General features: G+C 40.6%; 1 pseudogene; it reads right to left on the reverse strand.

The window, feature by feature from the left end:
* Nucleotides 1-160: 160 nt before the first annotated feature.
* On the reverse strand, nucleotides 161-12156 carry LOC139743225 (uncharacterized; annotated as a pseudogene).
* Between the last annotated feature and the right edge of the window lie 6124 nt (nucleotides 12157-18280).

An 18280-nucleotide genomic window follows, 5' to 3' on the forward strand; every position in this document is an offset into this window, starting at 1 on the left:
GTCAAGTGCTTGCCAGGTACATAAGCGTCTCTGAATTTCTGGTTGAAATGCTCGTAGATAAATTTTACCTTTCGCCCAGGGTCCTCCTCATCTACATCCTCCTCATCGCATTTGTAAAATTGCACAAACTTCATTAGAAGCAAAAATCTGTCCCTCGCCATCACCTCTCCCTCGCCATCACCTCTGCCCAGCACGGCGTGTACTGGGACCAGTCCTGTTCGTTCCAGTATTCTTGGATGTTTGCCTTGCGTACGAGTCGCATGTTCAAGAACAGGCTGATGAGGAAAGCAATTACGTAATGTTGAGCTCACCTGACAGCTTCGCCCAACTGTCGGTAACGTGACCGTGGAGACAGCTCAGCTGGACCTCCAGTCTGACTTGCTCTCCTTTGCTTTGCAGCTTCCACAACTTTATTACTGTAAGTTTTTGTGAAATTTACCAGCTGGGTCAGGAAGAGATGAGACTGGAAAACTTTCACAAAGTCCAGCGGGGTACTGCGAAGAGCACAGTTGTGCATGGAAGAGTAGCAGAATAAACTGGTGGAAACACCACCTGAGACTTGAACCTTATTGACATGGTGTGAGCACACCTGAAGAAATAGGTGCAGCACTATGGCAAACCTACCTTGCTCACAGATCCAGAGGACTGCATCCATAGATGACCCTAAACATACCTCGCAAACAGCACAGTTGTGCATGCAAGACCAACGGAATAAACTGGTGGAGAACACCACCTGAAAGTCCAGACCTTAACCCCATCGAATTGTTGTGGGCACAACTGAAGAAATTGATGCAGCGCTATGGCAAACCTTCCTCACAAAAAATGAATATCAAAGTTACTTTTGGAACCTCAATGGGTTCATCGGCTGATGCATCGAGGCACCGCAGAATTGTTCTGTATGATCCCCCAGGCCCAACGTTACTAATGAAGTTTGTGGCCTGTTTGCTGCTTGTGTATGAGTACAGGAAGTATGTTCTCTCTCAGGGACAATGGAAGCAAAATGTGGATGTTTTTCAGATGATAGGTATGTTCCACAACCTTTGCGAGGCGGTACACATTTTTGTCGTCAAACTTTATGGATTCGATGTTGCACAGACATGCCAGGATCTCAATAAGTTCCTTTGGCTTTCTTTCAGCCACTCCTTTGGATCATAGTCTAATAGCTCGTCAATGTTGTAATTTCGCTTTTTGTAAAGTCTTGCAATGTCTTCTTTCATCACTTTCCCAAGGTCCCCACTGACCTCTTCACATGTCTGTGCAAGTTGGGCAAATTTCAATGCATCTGCGCATGATGATGCTTCCTACTCATGAATTTTGTCTTTCCTGCTCTCGGTGTCCTCGTCAAGACTACCAGTATGTGTAACATTGCTTGCGCCTGTTGTGCCCTTTTCAACACACTTACTGCAAATGTATTTAGTCCATTTCTTAATGTAATCTCTGTCAATAAACTGTATTTGTTTTGTCTCGGTATCCAACCGTCTCAGTTTCGACTTACAAATCACAAATTCACTCATCGCATCAGAATATTTACTATTTTTATTTGAATGACTTTTTAATTCAAAACTCAGAAAAACAGTAAAGGGTGCCGATGAGATGGTCACACAATCATACTCACTGAGTTTGGTGTGAACCTCGTTCAAACCGGGGACAGTAGACAGAATATGGTCGCGGATGGTGAGCAGTGTCAAACCACAGGTCCCGATACTTTCTTGGCATCTCGAATGTGCCTGAAAACCATTTTCAACAATGTACGTTCTTGCCGCATCAGCAGCAACCAGAATTTTTTCACGTACAGATGGTCTCCTCAGCCTTGGTCTTTTCTGATCTCGGTTCTGCCTCGGCTTCTTTGGACTGATGTCCAGCCAGGATACATCAGCATTGGGCTAGAACTGCTTGGATTATCTGTGAAAATATGTCTCACACAAAGTTCATTCCTCCCCGATAAAAATATCTCATTTAGTGGCATTTTAGGCGGGTATTTCGTCATGTTGTAAGAGCATTTCAAGGTCACCCGCGCGATGCACGGAAGGGGGGTACCCCCCCACGCCCACCGTCAAGGCTGTTTGCATGCTAATTATTCTGCCGTCTTTACCCCCGACGAGCGTGTAGAAAATCCTGGCGAGAACCCTGAGTAATGTGGTAGAAAATGGATAACATATGAATAAATTTTGTGGCATGTATCAGGCGTATCAGTTTTTGCCTGTTTCCCATCAGTGCAAACCCTCACTTGTCAACCTCTGTCAATCGAGGCCCATTTTGGCGCCTACATATTTTTTTTTTTTGAGTCCTGCTTGCATCATACATAACTCTTTCTTTATGTAATTTTTGGACATCAAGGCCCATCAGCAAGAGCTTCACTGTCCATTTGTTGATAAGAGCAATTGTTTCTTTTATTTCTTTGTGAAATTTTCACATGTGAAAGTGAACTCATTGAAATGATACATGTACAGCAGTAGGTACTGCCAGCAAGCATATCCAGTGAAAGCAGCATCAAATTACACCTTTTAACATCTAGTCAATAAAATTTTCAAGGGACGAGTGATACAGTCTACCAAAATTTAAATTAAATTCAAGAAATTCAGTGTAAGGCATCATAGAAGGACACAATTACCTTCCATGAACAGCAACTGCTCCTGAAGTCTCTTGATGGTAGCTCTTTCTTTCTTCAAGACCTCCCGAAGGTGAAAGTTTTCATACCTCAAATATGCATCTGATGTGCCTGGAAGCTTTGTATTATGTACGAAGGAAAAATTGCATAACACATCTTAGCCTCCCCCTAAACATGTAATGGTGAGTTTATCAATTCAACAAAATGTTTATTTCCAACACAATGCAGTTCGCAGTGCACAGGGGAAAAGACAGGACATTTTTTTGTCCCTGTTGCACAAGCATCCTTCATCCCTGTTTGTCATTAAAGGGATAGAAATCAGTTATGAAATGGCAGAGATATCCAAAAACAAAGAGGTCCTCATAAAACGTGCGACCCACTTTTCATTAGTATCACTTTGTTTTTCTTTGTTTTTGCTTTTGGGGGGGGGGATTTCTTGGCCATTTCAAAACTTTGCATTAGAAGAAATGGGCATTACATTAAGTGGGTGCACAATGAAGTGATTGTCACAAACTATGTAGACAGAACAGACAAGGTAATGTGGAGTGAGACCATCTGAGAATTAGACTTATTAACAACAAACCAAGCAAAGATTCTGCAAGTTAATAATACAAATTCTCCTCACAACTCTGCCAGTTACACATGATTTCTTTAAACTTCCCTGAATTTTCCACATTGTTCCGTGTTGTCTTGAGGAGATGGGGCACATCACATACAAAATAAATCTTCCTCTCTTCATCCACTGGATTGATGGCATAGTGTCCGTCCTCACTCGCTGAACAAAGTTTGTAAAATTTGCGATTACAGGATGCCCCATCTGAAACTATCGCTCTAACTTTCAGTCCTGCACTTTCTAGAGCAATTACAGTTTTGAATACGCAATCATTTCCCTACTTCTCAAGGCTGAAGAGGGAAACAATGCAACAGCTTGTTTCTTGGATGAGAAAATTCCTCGTGCCATTATCTTGAATGCATGAGATGCTATGTCATCCTGATCGTCTTCCATAAGTTTCTCAATTGCACGCAACTCATTGTTCACACTCTCTACGTTGACAAATCCAAGTAGGCATCCTGATGATGATGAGTACACCAGTCCAGATTTAATTTTCATCTCATCACACAAGATAGTACATTTCGTTGTGTTGATAATCATGTTTGATGTTCATTTCAAGCACCGTTTGTTCAATGATTTCATGGTGCACTCCTGTCTTGGCTTCTGTAAAGTGTGTGTACTTCGAGACTGTTGATATGGCTGGCAAAATAAAAAAGCTGCTCTCCTTTATGAGTTTATATGCTGCCGGTGACTTGCTGTGGACAGCAATTGCCCAACGTATGACAGATGGGTGCCACCGCATCTGTAGATTGTCTTTTGTCTCACAAGCTTTCAACTGTTCCTCCCACTAGAGTTTTTGTGGCGTATTGTCCTTCAGCTTACTGCACACCTCAGCTGAAGCCCTGTGCACAATTTCGGAATTTTTTTTGAAGTTCTCTTCATTTGTTACCAGAACACTTTCCTCCCTGAACACTTTTTTTACCTTCTTTCTCAAGAGTCGGACATTACTTTTCACATTTTGTCTATCTTTCTGGATGTTTCTGGCCCTCGAAACAAGCTGTTTGTTTTTTTTTGTCAGCGACAATAGTTTTGTTCTGGATGATACCCAAGCTTTCATGGGAGAACTCTGACTCTGTCTATTTTTTAGTGAGAACAAATCACTTCTTTGGATTCTGCATACATTGCATCTGTCCATGTCACTTTCGTCACTTTCATCAAACAATTGACAATTTGTTCCCCTGACAGTGTTCACTGGCTGACTTCTGTCTATATCGTATGCTTTTAGTTCTCTTTTTTTCCACAAAGTCTACAAAGTCTTGGTTTCCACAACATGACTTCAATTCAGCCACACACTTAACAAGGTTTTGCACAGTCTCAGCATCATTTAGTGTCTTGGGCACATGTTTAAAAAGATTTGAGTTTGGAGGAATAACTTTCCCAAAAACGGATCCATCCCAAGTACAGTCCTTGTAAACTGAGACACATTTGGTGACACTTACTTCATTTCCTTTAACCCGTTGAGGACGAGTCCCGAGTATACTCGGGCAGGTGTCTATGTGAAATGCGTGTTGTAGCAAAATCAGTCCGTCCTCAACGGGTTAACAGCTACATTAAAATATAAGGTCCTATCAGGCTGGTGACTAACTGACATGCCATGTTGGTCTGCTGCCTCCCTTCCTGCTGCGATGATCTCAGCAGAAATATCCTGCTCCTCCAGTCCAGCACAAATCGCACACAGCCCCGCTTCATGTGCTTTGAATTCGTGAAGGGGGATGTTCACTGTGCACACTTTCCTTTGTCTTTTTAGGACTTTGAATCGAGCCAATTTGCTCTCACATGTGATACAGATATATGGAGGGAATATGTCACCACTTTCCTCCACTACATCCAGTGACAACGCTTCCCTAATTTGCTTGGCATATGCTTCCTTCTTGTACAGCTTACCATGGTATTTTTCGTTGCTCTAAACTCTGTCGTCAAAGGATGAAAATTCATGCGAAATACGTAAGCCTTTAACTTAAAGGCATGCTATAACTCTTTTGATAACAATTAACAGTAACACAAAGACTCTCTTCGGATCCATTTATGAAAACTGTCAGTGTCATTTCATAACATGATTATTGACATGATTGAATAGGGAGCATATATGAATTTTATGATCTAAATCATGGGCAGCGATCCTCACACTCACACTAACACGAATTCTAATTTCTATTCAAGGGGGGGGGGGGCAACAATAGTGCATCTCCCCCCCCCCCACCACCACTTGAATAGAATTCCTGCGAGGATTGCCGCCAGTGATCTAAAAGACGAAATTAATCTAAATTAATAACAGATAGAATCATAGATCTCGTTAAGAGATATAATTCTTAGCAAACAACAACAATCACACACCGACACAGAGAGACACATGCATTGCAGGGGGAACAAAATTTAAAAAAAAAAAAAAAAAAAAAAAAAAAAAAACTTGGTTAAAAACTGTTTTAAAACCATTGTCCCATACTATCATTTTAGTGTCTGGCTGTTCACTCAACTGTTACTTTCTTCATCCATTTTGATTCTTTTCCCGTGTCGTCATATCTATTCGTGTCTTTCATTGTCCCTTTATTTTAGACCATTCAACACATATCGTGAATTGTTGACATTTACGGTGCTTGCAAAAACATTAAAAAACCTTCAAAATATGCACAACCCTGCTTTGCGTATCGTTGTTTTCTGTAGCGAACAACTGGAAAACTACGATTGCGTTAACACATTCGCAGCAAAATCACTCAAAAATCAGCAAATTGAGCTTTGGATTCGATAATTATTTTCAAAAACGCGAACAATTGCACACTCACAACACAGTATTCTACACGAAGGACAAAGCTTCATCTCACGAAAACCAGCAAATTCACACTGGAAAAACTTGCGGAAATCATGAAAAAAGGCTAAATTAGTGATACTTTCGAACACATAATATCATACATACCTTCTTCAGATGGTGAAACCTAAAATATTTGTAGAAATATGAAGGATTGCAGAGTTGACCGTATTATATTATTGACCTTTCATTAAAATGAAATTGGTCTAAGGGCTTATAAATTGTTTTCTTATGAATTGATTGCTAGAAAATGTGCCGAACATCACAGACCTTACCTCTAATTGCTTCAACCGTCACTCTGTTCAGAGGCTTCAGGTGGGCCACATTCTTCTTTTTAGCATTCCATATGCCTAGTGAGGAAAACATTGCGAGCTCTTCCCCCATGAAGACCATCCCAATTACAGAGTTGAGAAGCCGGTTTTTTGGGCCGGTGGATACTGCTTTGTGTTCAGCTTTGAACAGGTCCTTCTTGTCCACAAGTACCGCTGCATATTTCTGAATATCAGCTGGGTCACTGATGAGAGGACGCTGGAAAAACTTTGTACTTGTGTGTATAATGCATGTGCATATTCCATCAGAATACCATGTCCATGATCTTGTTCCTCATCGGCCTCGCCAGCTTCACGCATACCAGGGCCCAGGGCAGGAGCTCCACTCATTGATGAAAACAGGTTGACTGGCTCAGTGAGAGCCCTGTGCCCCCAAATGAGGGAACATAACTCCTCAATCACCATTGTTTTTGCCTTTCCCACTCATTTTGTTGTGGCATTTAATCTTTAACCACTTACTCTTGATGTACTTCAGTTTGTTATGCATTTGCATCTTCATCTTTCCAACTCCATGTTCGGAAAGTTTGTAGCCCGTCAAATGGGTACCATGCCCCACATGGGGGGCCCCAGGGGGCCTAAATTGGGGCCTAAATTGTAATTGTCCATCTTTTTCTTGAAAACCCCTTTATGAATTTTCACCAAACTTGGCAGGTAGCAGGTATCTCAATTCCATCTAAGTGGCACCATGCCTCACCTGGGGGGCCCTACCCACCCCCATCCCCCAGTAAGGAATCTTGAAAGATTTTTTTCTCGAACCAGATGTGATTGAGCTAAGTTAATACAATGAGTCAGTATATTGATGACTGTTGTTTCAAGTTTGTTCATGGCAGAATCAAGGTGTCCCTTCCCCCCTTGGGACTCCCCCTCCCCCTCCCTTGGGATCCAAGAGAGTGGGGTGGAATGGGTCCAAATGTTGGTGTAAATTGTACATGTTCATAATTGTTGAAAAAACCCTTAATGAATATTCACCAAACTTGACAGATTGCTCAATTTGTTCAACAGGGCACCATGCTTCCCTTTGGGGACCCGAGGGGGCCTATCCCCCCCCCCCCCCAAACATTAAGGAATATTTACAATTCCTCTCTAGAACCAGACTTGATAAAGCAAAGTTACTTTGTGTTTGTACATTGATCTCTGTAGTTCCAAGTTTGTTCGTTTGTTCTTTCTATCAAAGCCTCTCAGGGCTCTCTTTAGGCAACACTTTGTTGAAGGGATGAAGCCGGGTCTTCACCAAGCCTATATTCATCTCTCAACTCAATTAGATGTTGCAATTCTTGCATTTCAGAATATGTTTTGGAGACAGGTCGATTTTTTTTTTCTGAAAGTTTTAGTAGGGTATCGAAATTACAATGTGCGTACTTCATTTCTATGTGTATTTCTGGGAGCTTTTACTACAAATTTTCCTTCAGACGGGTATTCACATAGCTCTACAGGTACAACTGGGAATGGGGGTTGATAGTACATTTTGTGGGAAAGCTATGGTAGCTATGGTTGACTCATGTTCTGGAAAAGGAGAGACCATCATGAAATAATGTAAAGTATACTGTAAAAAACATGGAACATCAAACAAAATATTTATAATCAATGAATATACATTGTTTGCACAAAAAGAAAGGTGTCAAACAGCTGGAAAATGGAAGTACTGTATCAATTGACATGGGATGAATATATGTACTGTAATAGAACTTTGGTGACTGTTTAAATACTGAGATCAATAGCTTTGATAGTAGAATAAATGTATCTGAATTGCACTGTCAATGGCAGTATGTTTGAGTTCAATGGCAAGCAGAGGTGAAATGTACTTAATACTGTATTTCTAGTGTGAGTACACTTGGCCACTTCATTTCTGGAAAAAGTGGATATTTTTTTCGCTCAGCCAGGTAAGATGGATTTCGCATGTTTTTGATTCCGCAGAATCAGGACATTAACAACTAGAACATATATCATGTAAAAATATTTGCATGCTTTTATTTTTTGCGCTAGCGTCTGGTTGCTCGAAATGCATGAAAATTTCCACACCGCGAAAAATTTCCACTTCTACAGTACATACACATATAGTTTATGTGGAGTAGAATGTTGGTGTCAGAATCCTGCATACAGGGTAAGATGAATAAAAATCTCAATTGCACAGTCACGGGCAGTATGACTGAGTGAAATGACAAAGCTGTATGATTGATTAAAAAGGCAATTAAAGCTGAACTATTACTTATATACTTTTGATGTGGTTACACATTGCAACTTATACACTTAGGATTAATACTCCGGAAAATATTCATCAGGTGCATTTCCTTGTATCACTTTGTATTAAGTACAAAGAGAAAAAGGATGACTTTTGGCAACACATTTTTTTTAACACTGACAAGGCAAGAATAAAGTAGTGTTACTTGCTATCATTGATATGCTAAGGGCAAGAATTTGCTAGCACAAGACAAGTTTCAGAACAATACAGTTTCCAATAAAGAGTACCACTTTGTGCTTTTAACTGCAATCATATTTAACGTTGTCTGTTGTCTTTGAATCTCTTTCATCGTTTACACTGTCTTATGAGTTATGATTGTCTCTCTTTTGGGTTGAAATTAAGTTGTTATTACTGGATTCACTAGCTAATTAGAGTTTCTTTATGCATGGGCAACCATTAAAACTTAGTTGAAAAATCTTTCTAAACAGAAGAAGATACATGCACCTATGCACGGTGTAACATCTACCAGTGGTTTAATAAGGTAAAATTTCTGAAAAGTTCAAAAGAAATAAGCAAAATGAAAGGTTAAGGAAAACTTGATATGAATGTTTAACCAGTAATTCATATTTCATTTTTCAAATGCCCTATGTGAACCAAATAGATTGAGTTTTGGATTGTTGAGGTTGTTTTCCTAACAGATATGCAGCTACAACACGTGGTAATGTAGTTCATCCTCTTGATCTCCTTTGCTTGACTGATGTGGCCGATGTTGGTTCGGATGAGGCTGTTGTGTTGTGTTGTGTTGTGTTGTGTTGTGTTGTGTTGTGTTGTGTTGTGTTGTGTTGTGTTGTGTTGTGTTGTGGAGGTTGTTGGGGCCATGTTGGTTGATGTTGGAATTCTGGCATACTGCTGGCTAATGATGTTTATGTTGACGGTGCCGATCTTCTGTGAAACTGAGATGGAAAAGAATGAGGTGGCTGTGGTGTTTGGGCAAAGTTCTGGAAAAGGAGAGACCATCTCCTCTCTTCTCTCGATCCCCCTGTCCTCCCTCTCCCTCCTTTCTCATCTCTCCGCCTCCTCCCTCTGGTACTCCATCTGTACTCGCCTTAGTTCCACCATTTGCTTCAATGTATCCAGCTGAGAATTAAACGAGAAATATTGAGAAATAAAAAATAATGCAAATAAAAAGGTTTATAACAAGGGCCTGAAAATCTACATTATGTGACTTCACTCGTTGTCTACAGGCTTATTTTCACAATTTTGTGGTCATGCACATCAGTGTGTGGGTACCCAAAGTTGTGACCTTGGAGTGTGGTCTCTACTTTCCTTCGGTATATCAGATCAGCGGGAGATGATGGGTCTGCTTAAGGTGTTGCACAAAGATGCAGAAGTGTTTCTAGGGCATCCTGTCCGGTCTACCTGCATTTCCTGATGAGCAATTTCACTGTGCATACTATTCCCACTGCAAGACCGCAGGAGAGAGGATATCTTGGTGAGGAAGATGTGTGTTTAATGTTCCACCTTGTATACATTTCTTGGAATGGTTTGCCACTGTACTGCCACCATCCGTGTGTTGTAAATGAACCTCCCACAGTGGTGCCATCATGAATTCGTATACTACGTTTCTGAGATGGCAATTTTGCCCTCTGTTTAAGTTTTTCTTCCCACCATTTTTATGCCTCCGTCACGAAGTGGTGCGGGAGGCATTATTTTCTCTGTTTTTCTTTCTTGAGGTCCGACAGTCATGTTCCGGGGTGTGTACATCTTCCGTACTGTGTACATCTTCCGTACTGTCCCTTGCCTTGGCTCTGGTCCTTTTCCTGCTCCTGTTTCCTTTTATCCGTCAAGTTTCTCATTCTAATATTTGATTTTTCTCTTGCATCTCTTTTGCTTTTTGCATACCAAACGTGGTACAAGCATAGCCGTGCAGCTTCTTTTTCACAAAAAGCCGTATATCCTGAAGGATTCTCATCCTTCATTTTCTGTGTTCTTCTTCCTTATACGTATATAACAGCTTTACATCAGGATTTTCAAGCGAATCCTATACGGAAAGGTATGGCTAGATGGAAATATAAATGTCAGTCATTTTCATAAATTTGATGTTTAATTTTGGAATTATGTATCAAACTTTGGGTCCTAACTTTTTGAACAAACCCATATTCTGATCCAAACACAAATCTAAGTAAGTGGGACTAGACCACGTATCAAAATACTCATCATTGCGCGTTCACAACGTAATGACCCAGTCTTTTGAAGTTAATCAAAAATTACCATGTTACACGAGTAGCAGATTAAATTTTCTAACTCTCATTTGCCACGTACGTCACCAAATCACGTGCACTTAACTGAAAATGTTTGATATATGACTGCTAGAAGTAACATGTTCAACACTTGCGCCTTACAGTCAGTTACAGTAATTCACGCAACCATGCCTGGCAACAACGTAATCAGAGTCAGGTATAAAATCAAAAAAGTTGTTCATGCTTGCAGCCTTATCCTTTTGAATGTCTACATCCATCCCATCCCGGGATAGTTTCAAGAAACTGCTGAAAGGGATTACCACTTCAAGGTTTTCAAGGTCCCCTCTCAACTTAAATGAAGTATGTTGTACCTCCCTCCTGTACTGTTGTAGAATCTCATAGAATTTCTTCTGTGGAACGTGCCTACCACTGATTGTGTGGAATGGCAGCCCACAAGCAGCAAGATCAGGGATTGTACTCCTAAACTCTTTACAAGGGGATGGAAGCAATTGAATTCTGCTGACATTTTTGGCCTCTTCACCCAGAGCATTGCTCAAATCCTCCAACACACTCTTCACTAGCTCAGTTGTTTCTTCTGCAAACCCTACGACGCATTCTCATACCCCTAATACATAGCAATCTCCTTTCTCTGTGAATATCGAAAGCCCTGTTATAATGACTTGCCTTTGTTGTCCCTTCTCCCCTCAAAGTGAAATTGTTCTGATATTCATCCAGTAGCGTATTGAGTATCTGGTGAACTCAAAACTTTTATATGCATTTCTAGTTGTATGAATGCATCAGTGTGGTTAGGTTAGAAATACTCAATTACACATTTGGGGCTGAGCTCCAAATGCTGGATTTGGGCAACAATTGTTTCTGTGTTCACTTTATTGAGGGTACGATTGGAATTGACCCATCCTTGTCTCATGTAGTACAATGGGAAAAATGGCACTTCAATTGAGTGTGCTTCCGTTTCCTGGATCTGATGTGGCGTCTCCTCGATTTCTGTTGCATCATATTGCGTACATACGAAGAATGAGCTCGAGGTAAGTCATTGAAGGTGTACGAGACTGGTGAAGAAGAGAATATCGATACATAGGGGATCAAGGCCAGTGTAGGTGTGTCTGATCTGTGTCGATAAGATGGAAGTGGAGGCAGTGCTGGTTCCTTAGCAGTGTAACGGGGAACAATGAATCCATTCTCAAGTCGAGGCAAGTTCTTTTTCTTGCGCTTTTTTCTTCGACGATTCCACGATTGATGTTGTCTTGATGGTGGGGAGGTAGATTTGGAATGGCTAGTTGACGACTGAAATAATCTCACAGAGGATGGCAAAGACGATGACGGTGATGATGGCAGGAATGTACTTCTGTTCTGGCAAGAACATGGCATAGAAGCGGCAGGGGATGTACTTCCATTCTGGCTAGAAGATGGCGAAGAAGCGGCACGGGATGTGTTTCCATCCTGGCAAAGAGATGGCGAAGAAGCAGCAGATGATGTGCTTCCATCCTGGCAAAGAGATGGCGAAGAAGCAGCAGATGTGCTTCCATCCTGGCAAGGAGATGGCGAAGAAGCAGCAGATGATGTGCTTCCATTCTGGCAAGGAGATGGCGAAGAAGCAGCAGATGATGTGCTTCCATTCTGGCAAGGAGATGGCGAAGAAGCAGCAGATGATGTGCTTCCATTCTGGCAAGGAGATGGCGAAGAAGCAGCAGATGATGTGCTTCCATTCTGGCAAAAAGATGGCGAAGAAGAAGAGGTGAAACATGGTATCGTCCCCTTCCATTGTATACTGAAGAAAAGGCTTTGCCAGTTGATGTGGGAAGTAGCCTTCTTGTCTTTACCCCATCACTAAGATATCTGCACATGCTTTCCACTCCTCTTTGGCCATTGTGTCTCTGACACTAGAAACTTCAACATCATCTCCGGTTGTGTTCATTGCATAGAAGCTTTCCCAGAACTCGGACAGGGCATCTCTGAGGACCCCTCCTGTGTCCTCAGCCGCTTCCTTTTTGCCATTAGGCATAATCATTTGAATTTGTACTGGATCATTTACCTTCTCATTCTCCTTAAAGAATTTCATTAATTCATGCAAAATATTACCCCGATGTAGTTTGTCATTAGCTGTGCCCATACTCGTGCCTGGGAGATCACGGTCCATCATTTCAGATGTTGACGAATCAGAATCCAGGATTGTGATACATGGCCCATTCTCAGTAAAAGCGTTCAAATACGGAATTTTGGTGTCGCTGACATTCCATGACAGTTTGCGGTTCCCTGAAACCTATTAGATACTATTTAAATGTTTATAATATATCACGAGGACTTTATTTGTTGAAAATAAACACGATCAAATGCGATTGTCTGCCTTTTTGTATAAAATTTTGCTGTTAAACTTCGTTAAGACCCCCAAAATGCAGTGTCGCCGGCTATTTCAGAATTATGTTTTATTGCTCCTCTCCGTCCACAAACACACTTTCCAAATATACTTTTCATGGACGATGAGCATGTCATATGTGCAAATCACAATACTCAAAAAGTTCAAAAATTTTTATTGACTCCTTTTTTATAGCCTTTTGAAACCTGTCGCCAAGTTCACCGCCAGATACGTTACCAGTTTCTTTAGTGTTACAGCATTGCGAAAATAACAAGACTATGCAATGACCCTGTGTATATGAAACCCTGAGGATATACTTCATACATTGCAAGTACTTAGAGTTTTTGTGCAACAGCTCTTTATTAAGAATACGGTACAATGTTTGAAATATCGGTTTTCTACACTTTTATTTGGACAGATACGTTACATACTTTTCACGCCACCCACTGCGACAGATATTGCAATGTCAGACAAATTGTATATTATACATTACTCCTCGGAATGACGCATCGATTCAACATTAAAGTTTAGTACAAGTGAGAAATATTTGGTAGATATCGCTCTCACAATAATATGATCGACCATATACGTTACCACAGATACGTTACCCCAGATACGTGACCGAATTTTGCTCATTGGTCTTGTGCTTTCTGGGGATCAAATCTGGTCAAAATTCATCCCTACACATTACATGCTTCGTTTTGTTGGACCTCAGGATTGTATTCTAAACATCATAAGGACAGAGAGGTGAAAAAGAGCAACACTTCCACATGATTTTTCTTTCTGCGTCAGTGTCTCACAACTTAATGCCAAGTTTTCCTACAGATACGTTACCACATAATCAAAATGCTGAAAAGAAATTGTAAATGTTTTTACAAACAAATCGTTGTGTGCTCATAAACTCCAAAGTTCTATTCTATAAAACCCAGCCACTTTCATATTCTATGCAACAACTTTGAACGTTTATTTTACAAGACGAAGCTAAGATTCAGCATATCAGTTTTTTGCTTTTCAGATTTAGCAGATACGTTACGTATAATTCAGGGCACCCACGGTGACAAATAATGTTATGTAAAACAAAGTGTTCATAAAACAATTCTGCATAGAATGACGCTTCCAGAAAAAATTAAAGTTATGTTCAAATGAAGAATATTCAGTAGAAATGGCTCTGTAACTTCACCGACAGATTCATTTACGGTACGCCAGATACGTTACCAAACTTTGAAAGAGTAAAAAGTAGTTTATGAAACGCTTCCGAGAAAAGTTTCAGTGTTCTGTTGCATATTTATTCTAGTGTTTTTCATCATATGAAGAACTACTCAAAATTCATTGATAAGTTGAACAATTATTTATTCATTTTCATTAAAAGGGATGAGCCAGATACGTTACCATAGGTCAAACAACTGTTTTAGCATATCGAGTTCATAAAGACTGTACCTACTTCCTTCTAAGTGCCTGCAAAAATATATTTTTTAAACCTTGTTTGCGTTATCCATCAAAACTTAATGAATATTTATAGTCAGATGGATAAATACATTCAGGCGTAAGATGAGAATATTCTGTGAGTGAAGAACTCAGCTTTCACATTTGGGGCTCTTTTCCACTACATTTCATAGTTTAAATATTACGTACAATGTTTAAAATGGTTAATTTGGGCTTACATCATTCATTTTTACATCAATTCATGAGGTAGATAATTAAACAGGTGATATTTATCAATTCATGCACAGCTAAAATTATTACTTATATTTTACCAGATACGTTACCAAAGGTGATTCGATGTTTTTCAATAGGTATTTCCCCAGGAAAGCAATTCAGATATGTTTCCTGTGGAAATTCCAGATCGGATCGTTCCCTTTGCATGATTTGTGGGATTTGAAACTTTATTTGTAAGCGAAATTTGCTAAAAACACAAAGTGAATCTTAAGGTTATATTTCATTTCAGCAAAAAACGTATTTTAACCTACCACGCAGAAATAATTTCTACCAATTAGCAAGGGATGACAACATCTTTACCTCTTGAAAACTCCCAATATCTTTAGGGGGGACAGATGTCTTTTCCTGAACAGAAATTGGATCAAAACAATAAATTTAATTCAAAGTTAGGAGTCCATTGCAACATGTAAATTTGCGGTAACGTATCTGATTGGTGATCAAAAATCATATATGATGCTCTATTTCAATTCATTTTTACTCAATGAATGGCCATCATTTAGAATGTTCCACTTTTTGTTTCATATTTGACCGGTTTTGAAGTTACCGAAAACACATCTTTGAATGTATAACTTTGTGGTTGATTTTTCGGTTTTACTCACAGGGAATTGAACACTTAATCTGAGAATGGCCCACATGTCTCATCCTCTTTGGAAACAGCACAGAGATAGAATCTCAAACATGGGACACCAGTACATTCATACATGACCGCTATTGTTCGTACTTCACATACTGATCTTTCTTCGAAGTTCTCCAGCTGAAAATTATAATTTTCTGGTCATCCGAATCTGCTACCTTCTGCAAAGAAGTATTCTTTGGCTTTGGCTATTATGGCATCTTTGCGAGCATTTTTGTCCATCTGGGCTACTCTTTTTCCGCCACCTGTGGCTTCCTTTCTGATGTGCTTTCCATTAACCTTCAATCCCAGATGGATTTTGCAGGTATTTCGTACAGCACTTTTATTTCCTGGACGTGTGAATGTTGATGGCTTTTTCTTGCATGGTACCTCCTTTTTTTAGCTTGAACTTTTTCTTGAGTTTTTGGAGGAGGGTATTCCTCTCGCACTCATCCTGGCTACTTTCACTGGACATTTCCCTGAAGAAATAAGATGGTTAAAATTCAAAACTTTATGATGATGATGATGATGAAACAGCATTTGTATGGCGCCATTTATCTGTAGAAACATTCAAAGGCGCCCAGCTCCCACAAAGTGCCACACATCATTCACAAAGTTGCTGGAAAAGATAAGTCTTCAGTGCAGACTTGAATGTATTGAGGCTACTGCAATTCCGAAGCTGGACTGGTAGAGAGTTCCACAGACGTGGTGCAACAGAAGAGAAGGCTCTATCCCCATACATCTTTAGGCGGGTATTGGGAACATGGAGAGTCAGTCCAGTACAACGTAGTCCTGGTCGTCGCTGACGTACACTGATAAGCTCAGACACGTAGCCAGGAGACAAGTTATGGAGAGCCTTATAAGTAAGCAGTAAGATCTTATGCTGCACTCTGCATTGCACAGGCAGCCAGTGAACAAAAACCTGTTTTACTTTATCATGGCTTATTGGTCAGTGTTTCAAAAACTCAAAAACATTCTAAAACATAACAAAGTCTATAGCTTGGGAGAATTTTCCACCATCTCGATGGACCTAAAAGAATAAGAAAACAAAACACAAGGCAAGTGCCATAATGTGTCTCGCCCATAAGCGTACGGTACAAATTGCGCCATAAAAACTTAACATTTGGCCCTAAAAGTTCAGTGACCCCTGCCTGTGACCTTTAACCCCGTGGTGATCATCAACTCCCCAAGGGACATGTTCTACCGAAGTTTGGTCCTGAATGGACATATGGATGGACATTTACCATCTATGTTTGGTCACAAACAGACCTATGGATCAAAAGTTATGAGCCATAATATACAAACTCGCCTTAAAGACTTAAAACTGGGCCCTAAAAGTTTGTTGACCCCTGCCTGTGACCTTTTACCTTGTAGTGAATATCAACTCCCCAAGGGACATCAGTCAGTCGTCACGGCGTGCGAATCTCGCACAGAGCGCGGAGGACGTATGCACACTCGCAGCGCTCATGCTCATAAATACATAATTAGCTGTGCAGTGTTCTTTTTAAACTATCGTTGTGCAGCCCCACAATAATAAGGGAGTTATTACGCCGTAAATTAGGGCGTTATTACACCGTAATAGGGCACTATAATGTTGTAAATTAGGGCGTTATTACGCCATATTAGGGCATTATAACGCCGTAATTTAAAAAAGTGTTTTTCTTTTGGCGGAAATCAGCCACCGTACAGGGGGCGTTTTTGTTTAAGACGGCACAGATTGGGGCATGGCGCGTGTTAAACCTATGGGAAAAACGTTGGGTTAGGGTTTTTGGTTAGGGTTAGGGTTAGGGTTAGGGTTAGGGTTGGGGTTAGGGTTAGGGTTAGGGTTAGGGTTTGATGGTTAGGGTTAGGATTAGGATTAGGTTTAGGGATAGGGTCCCCAATAGATTTTTAGGGTCCCCAATCTGCGCCGTCTAAAAAAAACACGCGTACAGGGGCCATTAGTCTCACACCCATGACAGAAACACGACAGGTTTTTGGTTCTTATATTTCCCCCGGTGTATTTCCACTTCTCACCATGTGAATGTATAATGTACCTTCAACAGACTTAGCCACAGCTTGATCAGGTCTATCTCTGTTTATAAATGTCTTCTGTGTCGATGTAGATTATTGTTCTTTTTGAATGCAAGCATTGCTCTTTGGACTCTTTGGTGAACTTGTCTGTCAAATAGTTGGCCATCTCCTTGGCATTCCTTATTATCGCTCGGTCACTGCGCTCTGCCCGGTCACAAACAGACTTCGACGCTCCACCCTTCCCATCGCATGGCCCCTTCCCATGGCGGGCCCCTGAGAAATTTCTCTCCACCTTCCTTTCACACATGCAACTTATGTCTGCAAAGGCGCCTTTGCTCCTATATTGGGCCACGCATCCATCTGAAAACTGTATCTCTCTTTTGAAGTCCCTGCCTTTTGACCTGAGATGGTCCCTTGCTTTACTCAAGAATGCCTCAACAGCATGGGTGTCGCGCCTATGATCATTAGATATAATATTGATGTATTCTCTCACAGGTTCTTTGTGAGCCTTACACAGGTATGTAGTGACGATGGGATGAACGGTTATGGTATTCTTGCCCCTGAACAGCTTGTATTGCATTTTGATGTTCGCACGTATAGTTCTGTGCAAAGTCCATGTGATACATCACTGTGTCATCATCCAATACCTCAACTGACTGCTGATACTGTTGGTATTTCCACCTTGCGTTGAACATATGCTTGGAAAATGGTTGGCACTCTCCACCAATACTGTACCATCCCTTTAAATTGGTATAGATTGAGCCTTCAATTATGAGAATCTACTATGAAAAT

Source organism: Diadema antillarum, unplaced genomic scaffold, assembly GCF_040938485.1.
Source record: "Diadema antillarum isolate AM-2024a unplaced genomic scaffold, OU_Dant_1.0 seq00001060_RagTag, whole genome shotgun sequence".
Taxonomy (NCBI): Eukaryota; Metazoa; Echinodermata; class Echinoidea; order Diadematoida; family Diadematidae; genus Diadema; species Diadema antillarum.